This window comes from Balaenoptera physalus (assembly GCF_965194825.1).
Source record: "Balaenoptera physalus genome assembly, chromosome: 5".
NCBI classification, from domain to species: domain Eukaryota; kingdom Metazoa; phylum Chordata; class Mammalia; order Artiodactyla; family Balaenopteridae; genus Balaenoptera; species Balaenoptera physalus.
Genome location: NC_138884.1, coordinates 92110084 through 92128701, shown reverse-complemented (window position 1 = coordinate 92128701; position 18618 = coordinate 92110084).

The following is an 18618-nucleotide window of genomic DNA, read 5'->3' as shown; positions in this document are numbered from 1 at the left end:
ATGATCAAGTGGGGTTTATCCCAGGAATGCAAGGATTCTTCAATATACGCAAATCAATCAATGTGATACATCATATTAACAAACTGAAGGAGAAAAACCATATGATCATCTCAATAGATGCAGAGAAAGCTTTCGACAAAATTCAACACCCATTTATCATAAAAGCCCTGCAGAAAGTAGGCATAGAGGGAACTTTCCTCAACATAATAAAGGCCATATATGACAAACCCACAGCCAACATTGTCCTCAATGGTGAAAAACTGAAACCATTTCCACTAAGATCAGGAACAAGACAAGGTTGCCCACTCTCACCACTATTATTCAACATAGTTTTGGAAGTGTTAGCCACAGCAATCAGAGAAGACAAAGAAATAAAAGGAATCCAAATCGGAAAAGAAGAAGTAAAGCTGTCACTATTTGCAGATGACATGATTCTATACATAGAGAATCCTAAAGATGCTACCAGAAAACTCCTAGAGCTAATCAATGAATTTGGTAAAGTAGCAGGATACAAAATTAATGCACAGAAATCTCTTGCATTTCTATACACTAATGATGAAAAATCTGAAAGTGAAATTAAGAAAACACTCCCATTTACCATTGCAACAAAAAGAATAAAATATCTAGGAATAAACCTACCTAAGGAGACAAAAGACCTGTATGCAGAAAATTATAAGACACTGATGAAAGAAATTAAAGATGATACAAATAGATGGAGAGATATACCATGTTCCTGGATTGGAAGAATCAACATTGTGAAAATGACTCTACTACCCAAAGCAATCTACAGATTCAATGCAATCCCTATCAAACTACCACTGGCATTTTTCACAGAACTAGAACAAAAAATTTCACAATTTGTATGGAAACACAAAAGACCCCGAATAGCCAAAGCAATCTTGAGAACGAAAAATGGAGCTGGGGGAATCAGGCTCCCTGACTTCAGACTATATTACAAAGCTTCAGTAATCAAGACAGTGTGGTACTGGCACAAAAACAGAAATATAGATCAATGGAACAGGATAGAAAGCCCAGAGATAAACCCACACACATATGGGCACCTTATTTTTGATAAAGGAGGCAAGCATATACAGTGGAGAAAAGACAGCCTCTTCAATAAGTGGTGCTGGGAAAATTGGACAGGTACATGTAAAAGTATGAAAATAGAACACTCCCTGACACCATGCACAAAAATAAACTCAAAATGGATTAAAGACCTAAGTGTAAGGGCAGACACTATCAAACTCTTAGAGGAAAACATAGGCAGAACACTCTATGACATACATCACAGCAAGATTCTTTTTGACCCAGCTCCCAGAGAAATGGAAATAAGAACACAAATAAACAAATGGGACCTAATGAAACTTAAAAGCTTTTGCACAGCAAAGGAAACCATAAACAAGACCAAAAGACAACCATCAGAATGGGAGAAAATATTTGCAAATGAAGCAACTGACAAAGGATTAATCTCCAAGATTTACAAGCAGCTCATGCAGCTCAATAACAAAAAAACAAACAACCCAATCCAAAAATGGGCAGAAGACCTAAATAGACATTTCTCCAAAGAAGATATACAGATGGCCTACAGACACATGAAAGAATGCTCAACATCATTAATCATTAGAGAAATGCAAATCAAAACTACAATGAGATATCATCTCACACCGGTCAGAATGGCCATCATCAAAAAATCTAGAAACAATAAATGCTGGAGAGGGTGTGGAGGAAAGGGAACACTCTTGCACTGTTGGTGGGAATGTAAATTGATACAGCCACTATGGAGAACAGTATGGAGGTTCCTTAAAAAACTACAAATAGAACTACCATACGACCCAGCAATCCCACTACTGGGCATATACCCTGAGAAAACCATAGGTCAAAAAGAGTCATGTACCAAAATGTTCATTGCAGCTCTATTTACAATAGCCAGGACATGGAAGCAATCTAAATGTCCATCGACAGATGAATGGATAAAGAAGATGTGGCACATATATACAATGGAATATTACTCAGCCATAAAAAGAAATGAAATGGAGGTATTTGTAATGAGGTGGATGGAGTTAGAGTCTGTCATACAGAGTGAAGTAAGTCAGAAAGAGAAAAACAAATACAGTATGCTAACACATATATACGGAATCTAAGGGAAAAATAAATAAATAAATAAAAAGGCCATGAAGAACCTAGTGGCAAGACGGGAATAAAGACACAGACCTACTAGAGAATGGACTTGAAGATATGGGGAGGGGGTGGGGTGAGATGTGACAGGGTAAGAGAGTGTCATGGACATATATACACTACCAAATGTAAAATAGATAACTAGTGGGAAGCAGCCGCATAGCACAGGGAGCTCAGCTCGGTGCTTTGTGACCACCTAGAGGGATGGGATGGGGAGGGTGGGAGGGAGGGAGATGCAAGAGGGAAGAGAAATGGGAACATATTGTATATGTATTACTGATTCACTTTGTTATAAAGCAGAAGCTAACACACCATTGTAAGGCAATTATACTTCAATAAAGATGTTAAAAAAAAAAAAAAAAAAAAAAAAGTTCAAAATATCTCTCCAAAGGATATTTATTAATTAAAAAGGATAAAATAGTAACTTTACAGTAAAGCAACCTGGCAAGTAGCAATTTAACCAAGTATTAAAGTTAATATCTCCAATATTTTAACACATTAATATTTCATGCCTTTTGATATGAGGCACCAAGAAAGATACATCACTTCTGTTGTATTCCTGTCTCTAAAGTGCATAACCTGAATCTAGTCATGAGGAAAACCCTATCATCAGATAAAACAAAATTGAAAGACATTCTGCAAAATAACTAGCCTAAACTCCTTGAAAATGTCACTGTCCAAAATACAAAGAAAGATTCAGGAACTGTGTCAGATTAAAGGAAACTAAAGACATGTGAATGTGATTCATAATCCTAGTTTACTTTTTCTATAAAGGATACTATCTGAACAATTGGCAAAATCTGAATATGGACTTTGGCTTAAATAACAACACAGTATCAATATTAAATTTCCTGATTTTGATGATTATGCTGTAATTATATAATAGAATGTCTGTGTTTTTAGGAAATAAACACTGAAGTGTGTTGGGGTAAAGAGTAATCATATCTACAACTTACTGCCCAGTGATTCAGGAAAGTAATTGTATACACACACAGAGACATAAATGGATACATTCAAAGAAAGCATACAAAAGATAATGCATATGTAAGCAATATCTGAACACTTGGGAAAACTGTATGAAGAACACAGGAATTTTTTCAGCACCATTCTTGCAAGTTTTCTGTAAGTCTGAACTTACATTAGTACATAATATTTTTTTGAAATTAGCAACAACGGGCTTCAAATTTCTTATCTTGAAAATCTGTGATGATCTCAAAGAATCCTTGCAAATGTAACATTCTCTAATTCAATAAAACACTTAATCAAGATAAGTCTTCATGGTAGCATACTTCACATCAAGCATGATTCTTAAAGCTGAATTTCAAAATTAACTTTACACCAAACCAGCTGTAATCTAGCAGCATCTTTGGATTTAGGAAACTCATTTTTCATCATAATTATATACATGCTGGGCCTTAATGTCATTAGACAAAACATGTTTATGTGCTGCCTTGTTAAGTGTTTAATATTGCTTTAAAATTAATGAAATTCACCACAACTCACTCTCTTTTATTTTCCCAATTCTTACAGTATTGCAAAAGCTCATGTAATGATTGTTATTAGTAAAAAAAATTAAATGTAGGTGATACAATATGTATTTTTTTTTTTAAAGTTTTATCTGCCCATAGCAAGACTATTTTCACTCTCAACTTATCTTCAGAGCTTTTAGGTGTGTTTGTGAACAAGGCGACTTTTTTATTTCCTTTTTTGGGTGCTTTCAGATTTGCTTCATGAATTCAGGGTTTTGAAATAGAAGACAAATTTCATTATTTTCTCAGCACTGCTGCTCAAGGTGAGTTGACTTTGTGTGAAACTACAGTTGTTGAAATTAACTGGTAATTTTAAAAGAAAAAATATCTAGGCATCTTTTATCCTTGGAGGAGGAAATTAGATAAATGAAAACATCAACTACAGAATAACTCAAGTAAGTAGATTTTACAGATCTTATTGGCTTTATTCAGTGATTCCTGAGTCAGGCAGCATCCAATATAGCAGAAAGAAAGGAGCTCCAAGGGGCTGTACAAAGCGAAAGATTTTGCAGGCATTAGGGAGCAGGAACAGGGAAGTTATACTAGACAAAACAGCTGCTTGGTTATTACAAGGCCACTTTCCTTTAGGGTATGGCAGTTGTCTATAATGTGGCAGCGCTAGTTAGGTAATCTGCCTGATAGAGACCCTGCCATCCCCTAATGGAAGGTAACCTTGCAATAACCAGTATAACTTCCTTGTTCTTGCTCACTTTTGCCTGTAAGTCTTTCATTTTGCACAGCTCCACAGAGCTCCTTTCTATCTCCTAGATTGGATGCTGCCTGATTCAAACCAATTTTTACTCAAATAAACTCAAAATTTTTAATATGCCTCAGTTTATCTTTTAATACCATAGAAATAGAATCAATAGAATACATATATTCAGAGAGAGACAGAGACAGAGAAGAGACAGAAAGACAGAGAATGAATGAGACAGAGAGACAGAGAATGGATGAATGAAAGATTCATTTTAAGGAATTGGCTCCTGTGATTATGGAAGCTGGCAACTCCAGTATTTGTAGTGCAGGCTGGCAGGTTGGAAACTCAGGAATTATTCCAATTACAGAATTCCTTCTTCCTCAAGAAACACCAGTCTTTGCTCTAAAGGCCACAACTGACTGTATGAGGCCCACCCACAGTATCATAGGTAATCTATTTAAACTGGCTGTAAATGTAAATCTTATCTGTAAAATACCTTCACAGCAACACCTAGACCAGTGTTTGATCAAACAACTGGACACCACAACCTTGCCAAGTTAACAAATAAAATTTACCATCGCATTGGTAGTTGGGCAATATTCTTAATGAAGTCCTGCCAAGGATATTTTATGAACCCACTGACAAAGATTCTTTCCTTGACCAAATTCTAGCAAGGATCCTCTGAGACCCTTTTTGACTAGGTTCAACCTTGACCTATAAAGATTTGGACAAAAAACTAACATAGTTTCTAACAACTCAACGCTATATTCTTAAGATGATCCTAACCTCCCTTTAAGTGCTTGGCTGAGAAAACTCAAGACTGCCCCCCAAATTTGCTGCTTTTTCTAGTCATTACAGAGGATACGACCCTGTATCTCAGTCTCTATGGGAGGGTAGGAACCTAACTTGACAAGCTCCAGTTAGCAAATCCACATGAATGTCACAAAGACCAACCCCCTTTCCCACTTTTTGTAGTTTTCCACTTCCCTAACTCTATTGAACCCCAGTTCATCCCACTCCCTATTCCCTCGTTCTCCCTTTAAAACTCCCAGTCACCTCTGTACAAATCAGAGTTGAGTTCAGTTCATCTTAGATTTATTTTGCTATTGCAAAAGCATATTATTGACTAAAAATTGTCCTTACCACTTTAGCTAGTGTCTGGCTTTGTGTATCTTTGACTGCATTCTCCTTTCCAAAAAACAAAGAAACATTAAACATTAAACATTAAACATTAAACATTAAACATTAAACATTAATGGATTAGAGACCTAAATATAAGACTGGACACTATAAAACTCTTAGAGGAAAACATAGGAAGAACACTCTTTGACATAAATCACAGCAAGATCTTTTTTGATCCACCTCCTAGAGTAATGGAAATAAAAACAAAAATAAACAAGTGGGACCTAATGAAACTTCAAAGCTTTTGCACAGCAAAGGAAACCATAAACAAGACGAAAAGACAACCCTCAGAATGGGAGAAAATATTTGCAAATGAATCAATGGACAAAGGATTAATCTCCAAAATATATAAACAGCTCATTCAGCTCAATATCAAAGAAACAAACACCCCAATCCAAAAATGGGCAGAAGACCTAAATAGACATTTCTCCAAAGAAGACATACAGACGGCCACGAAGCACATGAAAAGATGCTCAACATCACTAATTATTAGAGAAATGCAAATCAAAACTACAATGAGGTATCACCTCACTCCTGTTAGAATGGGCATCATCAGAAAATCTACAAACAACAAATGCTGGAGAGGGTGTGGAGAAAAGGGAACCCTCTTGCACTGTTGGTGGGAATGTAAATTGATACAGCCACTATGGAGAACAATATGGAGGTTCCTTAAAAAACTAAAAATAGAATTACCATATGACCCAGCAATCCCACTACTGGGCATATACCCAGAGAAAACCGTAATTCAAAAAGACACATGCACCCGAATGTTCATTGCAGCACTATTTACAATAGCCAGGTCATGGAAGCAACCTAAATGCCCATCAACAGATGAATGGATAAAGAAGTTGTGGTACATATATACAATGGAATATTACTCAGCCATAAGAAGGAACGAAATTGAGTCATTTGTTGAGACGTGGATGGATCTAGAGACTGTCATACAGAGTGAAGTAAGTCAGAAAGAGAAAAACAAATATCATATATTAATGCATGTATGTGGAACCTAGAAAAATGGTACAGATGAGCCAGTTTGCAGGGCAGAAGTTGAGACACAGATGTAGAGAATGGACATATGGACACCAAGGGGGGAAAACTGCGGTGGGGTGGGGATGGTGGTGTGCTGAATTGGGCGATCGGGATTGACATGTATACACTGATGTGTATAAAATTGATGCCTAATAAGAACCTGCAGTATAAAAAAACAAACAAAACAACTAATACTAAACTTTCATTGGGTTATTTGTATGGAAATATGTTAATATAAATGTTTCAGACATTACATGAAATTTCTAAAAATCTTATATTTGTATTTGTATGGAAATATGTTAATATAAATGTTTCAGACATTACATGAAATTTCTAAAAATCTTATATTTGTATTTGTATGGAAATATGTATGGAAATATGTTAATATAAATGTTTCAGACATTACATGAAATTTCTAAAAATCTTATATGTTCTGGTATAATGTTATAAGTAATAATCCTAGTTATTACTTTAAAATGTATATCTCAGAAATAAAAGAAATAAAAAAAAAGAAAGAAAGAAAACAACAGCAGGAACATATCAATTAATTAAATATAATAGAATTATATTATAAAATTAATTAACACTAATAATTAATTGATTATTTGATTAATATAATATGGAGACCACTGATGTTATGATGAAACCAGAGAAATTAAACTTTACAGGACAGTATTAATTAAGTGAGGAGACCATTAGCCTGAGGTGGCTCTAATGCCTTAGTGGCTTATGTAAGCAAACCAAAATCCAAATCTGTAAATGCAAAGCTATGAAATCAAAACCTAAGGAAAACTAATCACAAACAGCCAATTAGACTTTAAACTACATCCAATCAATAATGTTCTTGTTACTGAACTCAGGTTCAGCTGCTCACCACTCAAAAGCCAATAATTCAAGAGACAAGTGTCAGTAGAAAGGAAAGTTGCTTTAATTAGAAAAACCGGCAATCTGGGGAGAAGGTGGACTAAAATCCTGAGAGCAACTCCAAAGATTCTGCTCAGCCATGACAGTTTTTAAAGGGGAAAAGGGGGGAAGGGAATCATCGAGGCAAGAGGCCGGATTCTGTATCATTCTCCATTGCATGTAGAATGGCTGACTCTTTCTTCAGATGTTATCTTGCCTGCATGATCTGCCTACAGGATTGCTAATGGGGCTGTTGGGGGTAGAGAGCTAGTCATTTTTTAACTGCTTAATTCTTCATTCTTATTTCTTTTTATATAGGAAAAGAATCAACCGGTTAGGCAAGGCATGGTGTGTGTTCAGGAGAGCATAAGTCAGGAGTTAGGTTAAATTGCCTAGTGATCTCATGCCTATAATTAGGTTCTTTTAAGGTGAGAGGGGCCCAGAAATGGGCAAACAGGAAAGGGGCGAAAGAGTTACTTTCAGTTTCCATTTCTATGGGATTAGGGGCGAAGATCCATCTTCTGTAAATTCTTCATGCTGACAAATGGTGCTGTATTCTCAGAGTGGAAAATGTCAACCTGGGTCTGTAGCATCTCTTTGCTGACAATTCTATTTGCCCACTTACATATACAGGCAGAGCAAGCTACAATTATTTTGATTCCCACAAAGATATAGATTATTATGAGCAATAATGTTAATCTCATTCTCTTGCCAGATCTTAGAATTGTGCTAGCCATAGATTCAGTACTGCTCAAGATGGAGAAGCTTATGTCATGGCTACAGTCTGGTCATCTCACAGTTTTTTTTTTCCATTTGGTGGAAGTTACAGTATCCTTAAAACAACTCAGGAATGCATCAGACACTGAGTCTGTGACTCTGTCCTAATCATTAACTGCTCAGTTTTATACTGGGGCCCTGCAGGGTTCTGCTCCGTTCCATTCTTTCTTTGCTTTCACACTTTTTCTATATAAGTCTTTCCCCTGGCTCCTGTCTGTGGAGCACTCCCAACCACTTCTTGTTTGGCACTGTCCAATTCCTATCAATTCTTGGTCAAATAAACTCTTAAAATTTTAATATGTCTCAGTTTGGTTTTTAACAACAGAAAACTAAAAGTGACAAGGTTGCTAAGTGATTCCTGAAAAGAAAAAAACAGAGAAGGAAAAGGAATATTTTAGAAAAAAAATATATGTAATTCTCAACAGAAAAATGAGAAATGGCTAAGAACTTACTTCCCAGAAGTCACCATCTGTCACCTTGATCATATGGTTGAAATAAACAATATCCTCTTGCAAATATACCAAGTCCTTCACAATTAAACCAAAGATGCCTTCTTTCTCCAAAGCTTATCCTTCTACTCATAAACAGTTCTACCTGGACTTTATTTATTTCAGTGAATAATACTATACATCCACTTTATTTATTTCAGTGAATAATACTATACATCCACTTTTAATTCTTTTTATAGAGTACCTACCATCTTGTTTTTCTTCTCTATTCTAGTCTTATATATCTCGAGGCATAGGAAACAATGCACATCCTCTAAAACAATAAGGTGCAGTTTCTTCTAATAGGAATCACTGCTTAACCTAATTCAATCAATAATCATACGTACAATATAGAATTCTACTTTTCATTTACATCTGCTCCTAGACCCAAAACACAGAGCACCAACTGCCTCTATCTGTTATTACTTTGGATGCCAGTTTAGACCAAATATCCTTTAGAGCCCTGTTTATTGAAAAAAACTTTTGAAATCTTTTATCTTTACCTTTACCCTGATTATGGGGTAGAAATGTAGCATAATTGCTATTGTGTCTCATGCAACAATAGCCATATCAAAGCAAGTTTTATGGAAAAATTTAGATTGAGAAACCAGGATTTTAGTTTGTAAACCAAACACTGGTAATTATATCTCTTAGCTTTTACAAGGCCCACATTTCCATCTCTGTGACAGAAAAGGCTTAAACTATCAAATCCATAGAGTTTTCAATAACTTGAAAATTCTGTGCTTTTCAAACTCTCTCAAACAAAAGATTCAGGCTTGAAATATTTTAATGGTTCTAAAAATTAGAAAAAAGTTATTAAAATGTAAAAAAAAAGAGTTCATCTGAAATGACTACCTTTTCTTGTTCATTATCTAGCTGATGACTTTAGGCACTTTAGAATGTTGCCAACCAGACTCTAAGGCAACTCTAATAAGATTAAAAACAATAATAATCACCATGTCAACAACAACCAAAAATAGCAATAGTGAACATAAAGAGAATTTCTAAACTCCCAGGGGAGCTGAAAGAGGTATCAGGATATTAGAAACAAACAAACAAACAAAAATATTGTATGAAACAAACAAAAGTATGGGGAGGAAACAACCAAATATGCAATAAAGAAAACTAGGATATGAAGAATAATATTGTTTCAAACTGGACAGTGCTTTGTTTGTTTGTTTTATAGGTTTAGAAGTTTGACCAGAAGAAAATAATGAAAATACCTAATTTGTCTTTTAGGCACTTAAATAAAACAAGCAGATTTATTTCATGTCTTTGTTAGAACTCATATGTGTTACCAGAGGGATCAAAAAAAAAATAGCTTTTATTTCCTGCTTTTCTATATTCTCTCAGCAATCTAATATACTGTAGTAATTTTCTGATAAAAAGATGTCGTATTTAAATCAACTTATAAACAACTGTCAACACGGATTCAGATGTGAAAGATTAGGTTCAGCATTCATGACCATGGTTTTAGATAAGATTTTTGGAACACAGACATAGTTTGGGGGCAAATCAGACCCTAGGATCATGTTTAGTAGGGCTCCTGGATCTTTTCTTCAATCTTCAAATTGGAGAAGCATTACAGTCAACTGGTAGAACACTTTCTAATTCATTTGATTGAGCTGAACAGATAACTGGAAAAAGCAAGATCCATTCCTTCCCACTTTATAGCATTATATTTATTTAAAGAGTAAATTTATTTTCCTCATGACTTTGAACAAACTCAACCTATTAAATCTGAGCAATGTAATAAAAAGTTCTCCATATTATCAAGTATATTTTAAAAAAGAAACTGTGATCATTTGCTGAATCTTAATTGCAAAAATATAATCCTTACATATGAACCAAGTATGAAGAATGATGTTTAGTTTTAGCATCTTTGATGATCATTAGATGTGAACTTTTACAGTCTTGAGTGGCCAAACCTCTAAAAGTTTCTGAGAGTTAATGGTCATTATCAGAAAGCTAATTTTGATAAGTTCACATTCCTAAAATATTTTAATTCAGATTGTAGATAGGGGAGCTAGGTTCTCAGTTTATAAGTGAATGTAATGAAGTATGTACATTACCTTCTGTTCAAGAAAGCTGCATTTGGATAATCTGTGTCTTCTATAGTAATCATAATAATTCCATAAACTTAAAAAAATAATTTAGGTTCTTCTGCTTTTAGGTCGTTAAGTAGTGAAAAAATTATAGGTGTTAAAATTGTAATTTGCTTACAAGCAGGGAACTCTAAGAGAGTTATGTTTTCCCTCGGTTCCCAAGCAAATGGTTTCCAGTCTCTTCTATGCATATGGATATTCCCATTCTGCTAGTGCCAAGCACCCTGATTTCCTAGCACACTTTACTTAATTCCATGGGCCAAATCAAGCAGTAGGTCATAAAACACAGATAGACTTTTTGCTAGAGATGGGGCCAAGGCATAATTCTCAAACATTTTTCTCCTCCTTAATGTGAAGAAGTGTGTAAAACTGTAAAGATTAGTAAACTAAGCCTCTCAGAAATGACACTGATGAAATGCTGATAAATAGGATGATCGACATCTTCATGTTGTGATACTGGTGATGAATTCAGAGCTGAATAAAGTAGACAAAATCTCAGACATTACAAAACTTACATAGTTACTAGATGCAAGAATTTTATAAAAAAGGAGAACAAAGCACTTTTCTTGTTCTTGAGAAGCTTAAATGATTAAAATAGGAGCTAAGAACTTGCTGATACAAAGCCTTTGGAGAAAATAACTAAGCAATAGGTCATTAAGAAATAAGACATGTAATTATAAAGAGTATAGTTACAAACAGCATCAGTACATGGAAAAACAGATCAGTTTGAGTTCAAGGAGTTGGGTAAGATATTCTAGAAAAGTAGAAACTGAGAAACAGTACAATACATGTTTGTACTGATTTTAAACAAAAACAACAAAATGAATAGGCATGTATTTATCAGCATAAGGAAGAATCTAAGCAAAATAATGTACAGGGAAACCAATTTGGCACAAATAAGGGTCGAATAAAGTGTCTCATTAGACTATAACTATTTTACACGTTTAATTAAATGTATGAATATGGGAGAGGGACTAGGACCAGATAATTAGTTTCTTCAGAGTTAAAAGCACATTTAATAAATAGCAGCTAATAAATAACAATTAATGTGCTATTCATTTCTATAGAAGTAATTTTTGTCTTGATTTTTTCATGATGGCTCATCCTATTTGAGAAATACAATAGTATTTCTTACAGTAAAGTGATTTGCTAAATTTATTTACATCTATAAATTGAGTTTTTCCATATTCTGGTATGTTGTTTGGGACTGTCAACATAAAAATGGACCAACTCTCTTATCCTTCAAAATGCTCACAGCTGAGGTTAGGGGGAGTGAGGACAGTGCGGTGGTACAATGAAAGAAGCATATAAATGTGGAAGCTAATTTTGTGAGTTAATAAATTATCTTTGAAAAAAATTTCATAGAAATAAATTTTCCATTTGAAAAAAAAAAATCAGATGATAAATCTCAATTTCTGACTCAGAAAATGTGATTATCATGGAAAGAAGCTAGAATCAGGCTCCAAGCACTGTTTTGTGAATTATAGGAGTGGCTACAATTAGTATGCGTGCCATATGTTAATCTCCAGATGGTCAAGAGCTTTGGAACACATTGTCTATATGTACTATATATATAAACCTGTTTAACTTTGTCTAATATTCTTCTATCATTGCAACATAAGTTGAAAATATTTAAAAGAAACAAGGGTCTTGTCTCTTTAAGATGCCATGGAATGACCATGAGTAAATTAAGATCACTGAAGGCAGGAAAATAAATTGCTATCATTAATGAAGGTCAGAATGACTCGAGGAAAAAATAAGAAGTCCAGAAGATAAAAAGTCAGAAGGAAGGTTTAAGACAAACTAATCATTGTTTCAATTTTGTACCCTAGTCAGAACCTTGATTAATAAAGAACAAACAGATTTTGATGCTCATAGTTATTCTAAATAGCAAACGAGAAAAGCATAGGAATAATACCAGTCTCTGTTAAATGAAGGGAAAATATAGAAATAGTATATGATAAAGTTGGAATTCAATAAATGGTAGCTTAAAATTAACTACATGACTTGGTGGCACAACAGGTATTTATTAAAGATATGCATGTAAAACACAAAATTTATTTTACATATTTTTTGATCGTTGAATGATTTGATGAATGAGTTTAGTACTCGGGGTGAATATTATATTGCCAATTACAAATGAGAAAAATACTAGTAATACTGAAATAATATGAGGTGTAGAAATAATACATGCAAAGCACCATCCAGAGTATCTGTGCTTTCATAAACAGTAGGAAATAAATTAACAAATTAAGTGTTATTGATTCCTAAACAGATATTTTTGTAGGAATATCTTACTATGCAATATAAAGCAATTATTAATAATATAATATCCATTTATGAAACAGTTCCTCTATGGTATATATTGCAATAGTCTGTGTCAGTTTCCTATTGGCACTAAAAAATATAATCACAGACTCACTTTCTTACAATTCTAGAGGTCAGAATTCCAAAAGGAGTTTTACCAGGATGAAATCAAGGTATTGGTAGGGTCGTGTTCTTTCTGGAGGCTCTTGAGAAGAATCTGTTTCTTTGTTTTTTTCCGGCTTTTGGGTACCATCTGTATTCTTTGGTTCATAGCCCCTTCCTTTATCTTCAAAATACAGCCAGCCTTTCTTTTTTTGTCATATCTTCTTTTTCTCTTCTTTGACCTGCTTAGCTCCCTTTTATAATGACTCTTGTGATTACATGGGTGTACCTGCATAGTCCAAAATAATCTCCCCAACTCAAGGTTCTTAATCCCATTTGCAAATTCTCTGTGCCACGTTAAGTAATATATTTGCAGATTCGAGGGACTAGGATGTGGACGTAAGTGGGAAAGCATTACTCTTTCTACCACACCATTTTTAAAAATACATATTCTAATTATATACTCAAAACAACACTGTGAAGTAGCAGTTACTCTTCCTATTTTACACACGGACACAAATCTAACAAATGACAGGCTTCATCTCTCTTCTGTCTGTCTACAATTCTATCTTGCCACTTAGAAATCCTGCTTCAGTCTTTCTGATTGGGAGGTCATTCCTTTGTAAGGAATATAATGAAAGATACCACAGTTCAACCTTCCCATTGGTTTTAAGGGTAATAATATTAGGACGATGAAAACTAATGGACAGTCCAATCTCTGAACGACCACAATTTAACAGATGCTCCTTGAAGCACATGGAAGCAGCCACCATAAACACAGGGACTTCTAGAAGGTGACAGTTGCTGTCTTTGCTAGTAACTTCCTAGTAAGTGCTCCTGGTGGCATCTTTTTAATCCTCCTATTTCTCTCATGTTCCACCCAGACAATTCTGTGGCAAAAGACAACCCTCAGAATGGGAGAAAATATTTGCAAATGAAGCAGTTGACAAAGGATTAATCTCCAAAATGTACAAGCAACTCAAGCAACTCAATATCAAAAAAACAAACAACCCAATCTAAAAATAGGTGGAAAACCTTAATAGACATTTCTCCAAAGAAGACATACAGATGGCCAACAAACACATGAAAAGCTGTTCAACATCACTAATTATTAGAGAAATGCAAATCAAAACTACAATGAGGTATCACCTCACACCAGTTAGAATGGGCATCATCAGAAAATCTACAAACAATAAAGGCTGGAGAGGGTGCGGAGAAAAGGAAACCCTCTTACACTGTTGGTGGGAATGTAAATTGATACAGCCTCTATGGAGAGCAGTATGGAGGTTCTTTAAAAAACTAAAAATAGAACTACCATGTGACCCAGCAGTCCCACTCCTGGGCATATAGCCTGAGAAAACCATAACTCAAAAAGAGTCATGTACCACAATGTTCACTGCAGCTCTATTTACAATAGCCAGGACATGAAAGCAACCTAAATGTCCATCAACAGAGGAATGGATAAAGAAGATGTGGTACATATATACAATGGAATATTACTCAGCCATAAAAAGGAACAAAATTGGATCATTTGTACAGACATGGATGGACCTAGAGACTGTCAAAGAGAGTGAAGTAAGTCAGAAAGAGAAAAACAAATATCGTATATTAATGTATATATGTGGAATCTGAAAAAATTGGTATAGACAATCTTATTTACAAAGCAGAAATAGAGACACAGACGTAGAGCACAAATGTATGGATACCAAGGGGGAAGGGGGGCTTGGGATGAATTGGGAGGTTGGGATTGACATATAAACACTATTGATACTATGTATAAAATAGAGAACAAATGAGAACCTACTATATAGCACAGGGAACACTACTCAGTGCTCTGTGGTGACCTAAATGGGTAGGAAATCCAAAAAAGAGGGGATATATATACGTATAGCTGATTCACTTTGCTGTACAGTAGAAACACAACATAGTAAAGCAACTATACTCCAATAAAAATTAAAAAACACAAACATTTTAAAGATACTGTTTCAGTAACTCCTCTGAGTGTTGTTCAAAGAACAATTCCTGCTGAGCCCTCTGGTGGTGGCCAGACACAGCCATTTCCAAAAACTTGTTCAATGCTACCTAGATTATATACCACCTGATAGCACATCTCAAGTGAGTCCTTGGTGCCATCTGACTAACATTAAGTGGAATATAACCATTAAAAGACTTTGAAGGCTTGGGGTAAACCTTACAATTATTCCCCCATGACATCTCCCTGCCACAACAGTGCATGAACAAGACCCAGGTTAGACTGTTCCAATATTCCCTAAAATCAGTATTCTTATTAAACTCTTAGAGTAGCCTGAGTTGTGTGTGTCTATGTGTGTGTAAGTATATACATAATTTATTACAAATACACACATATAAATGCATACACATACATGTATATTTGGCACACATAAATATATTGGTATACAACTCAGTATAGTCCATGTATGTTATATGTATATGCACAAGTATACATTCAGGGATAGATTCTCACTTGATACCATTAACCTCAATTGAAGTCAATCTAGCTTGACATCCCTGGAATTTATCTCAGTTTAGGTAGTGCTCTCCCCAGGAACATTTGCCTGAGCCCTTCCCTCAAGGCTACAGGAGTGCCTTGTACATAGCTCTCCCACTGCATTTGCTTAAAATTGTCTGCTTTAGTCGGTCTGCCTGACTTAAATTACACTATAAGCAACTTGAGGAGACAGACCATACATTATTCATTTGCATAATTCCTGAGAGATGATAGAAGTTCAAAAATAATTGGCTGATTTAAACAGGGATTCAGTCATACAGTAATTACCCAAGGCAAAGACAGACTGTGATGTGCACTGGAGAACTCAGTAAGGCATTCAGGCTTACCCCATGGCTTCACACCTTTACTGGTGACAGACCCATCATGTAAGTGTTCAGATTTCTGCATTTTCACTCACTGGTATCCACCTCTAGCCTTTGTTTTCCATTATTATTTTGAATTACCTTTATATGACTTATGGCAGTCTAGGGCTGTTCATGTTTGGAGCTAGAAATCGAAGAAGCTATTAGAAAAAAATCAGAGGAATAATAGGAAGCAGTCCAGAAAATATGTTAAGCAGACAATTTTTTTCTAGCCCCTGTAGAAAGATTTTAAAAAGGAATAGAAAGACAAAAACAACAGACAAAAAAGCAAAATGAATGCAAACAGCTATGGAAGCAAGCAAGCAAACCAAGCAAACCAACCAACCTGATTCTGCATTCTTCCAGTTTGGAGAAATTGCAACATAAGGACCATGCTGGCCAAATTAGGCCTCACACAGATTCCATTATGTAAGTTCAGTAAATGCTTGGTTCAACCCACTTGAGGCACTAGAATCTTGGCCACAGTGTTAGTTCGGTTGATTAGTCAGGTAGCTTTCTTTAATAACACCTCAAGGGGTTGTGGCTTTTGGCAAGAATAGAGCTAATTTCAGCTTAATTGCCACATAAAGTTTTCCCTAAAGCACAGAAGCCACTGACCTTATGTTGCTTCCTATGACACACTTATCAACATCCTTCCTGAGTGTAATGACATATCCTGGATTTGCTGTTTAACAGCTTGAGCCTACAGTAGATGATCTTGTCATCACTGTCATTTTACCTTTTCTGCAAAGAGGAAAAATGTCAGGAGTTTATACCTCAGACCTCCGAACACCCATTTTGTTCTGTCTGAAACAACTTCCAGTAGCTGTCCTTTGTCCTTCACAGAATGGAGATTCTTAGCACCGAGCAATGCAAACACTAACTCTTCTTCTCCAAAGTCCTCTCATCCGTGTGTAGTCTCTCCTCCCTCCAAAGTAAAAAGAATTCCATGTGTATGCTTTCTTAATTATAGCGTTCATTTTTCCCTCTCCACCACCTCCTTAAGGATAAAAACTATGTTTTACACACATCTGTGCTTGCTATAGCATGATTAAACTTCTATATTCTATTGATTCTTTATTTATACATCATGACTGTGGTTCCCTCATTTATTCTACGAATTCCTTGGTGTAAAAAGTCTTCGTAGTACAGTATATGATACTTGCGTGCTCCTACAATGTTTGGCAAGTTCTATGGGACCATACTTTATTTTTGGTATTAATTTCAAAGTTTCAAAGAACCTGGGAAGAAAGGTTAAAATTTTTCCAAAAAAATTTTTCCTTTCTACTAGAGAAAAGCATATAAAATTTCCAAAGATCTAGCCTTCCTTTCTCCAAACTCTAACAAAACCCAGAATGGACTGGACACCTCTGGTTGTGACTGGTTTTCCAGAACAGGGTTTTATCTGAAGGATCTTTCTGATCAGGCATGGCTAAGGTAGCCAAGTGGTCTGTCAGAGTGAAAGCATTCTTTTCTGTTCAAAGGTAATTCCTTTACAAGATGTGCCATAAATGTATTACTCATGATTCCTGAGTTCAGATATGTTGGGTTTTTTATCCTAAAACAACTCATTAGGATAGGAGAGAACTGAAATCAACAGAAGAGAACTATATTTTAAAGAAATGTTGGGTGGGGTTTCAAGCACTGAAGAGTTTACAATACCTTCCCATCCCTCATATACAAATTTAAATAAAAACAAAATATCAAGACTGGAACAAGTGCAAAAAGTGTAACAATGTTCTACCTCCTTGCTTCCTTATTGTTACTATGTCAAGACTTTCAAAATATGAATTAGGAAATTATTTAAAATAACTACTCTTTCTTATTGGAGTAGTGCCCTTTGCGTCTACCAAATGGGCTCTCTGGCATTACTAAAATGGATGTGAAAAAATGATAAAAGACATCCTTTTTCTCACAGTCTTATAAAGTCTGCCTCTGAATTAAATTCGAACTTGTGTTTGGCCATCCTCTAAATATAAAATATAAATCTAATTTCATCTCTCATTTTACGCAGTTCTCTGCTTTAAGATTGCCCCACAAGCCTTCTTAGCTTACACCTCTTACTCCCTTCTATCATTTGTAGCACTGACTTCTAGGACTTGGAATAATTTTAGAAAAATATACTGCGTGTCATACACTGTATCATGGAGATTTTATATACGATGGAATTCTTAGAACAAATGAGGAAACCATAGCCTTGATATGTCTAAGTGTTGACTTTCATTCAAGATCTGTATGGCATATTGTGACTCAGATTTTCATAACTGAAAAAAAAATAGCCCATTATAATGGTTAAATAAGATAATGGCTTGTAGTGCAGTCCGTGGTATATAATAGCCAGATTTTGAACTCAAGCTCATCTGTCATATCATGCTGCACATAACATTCAATCTGCTTCAGAAATAGGCCTTTCAGGTTTTAGTCATGATCCCAGTCAAGAAAGTGGCAGCAAA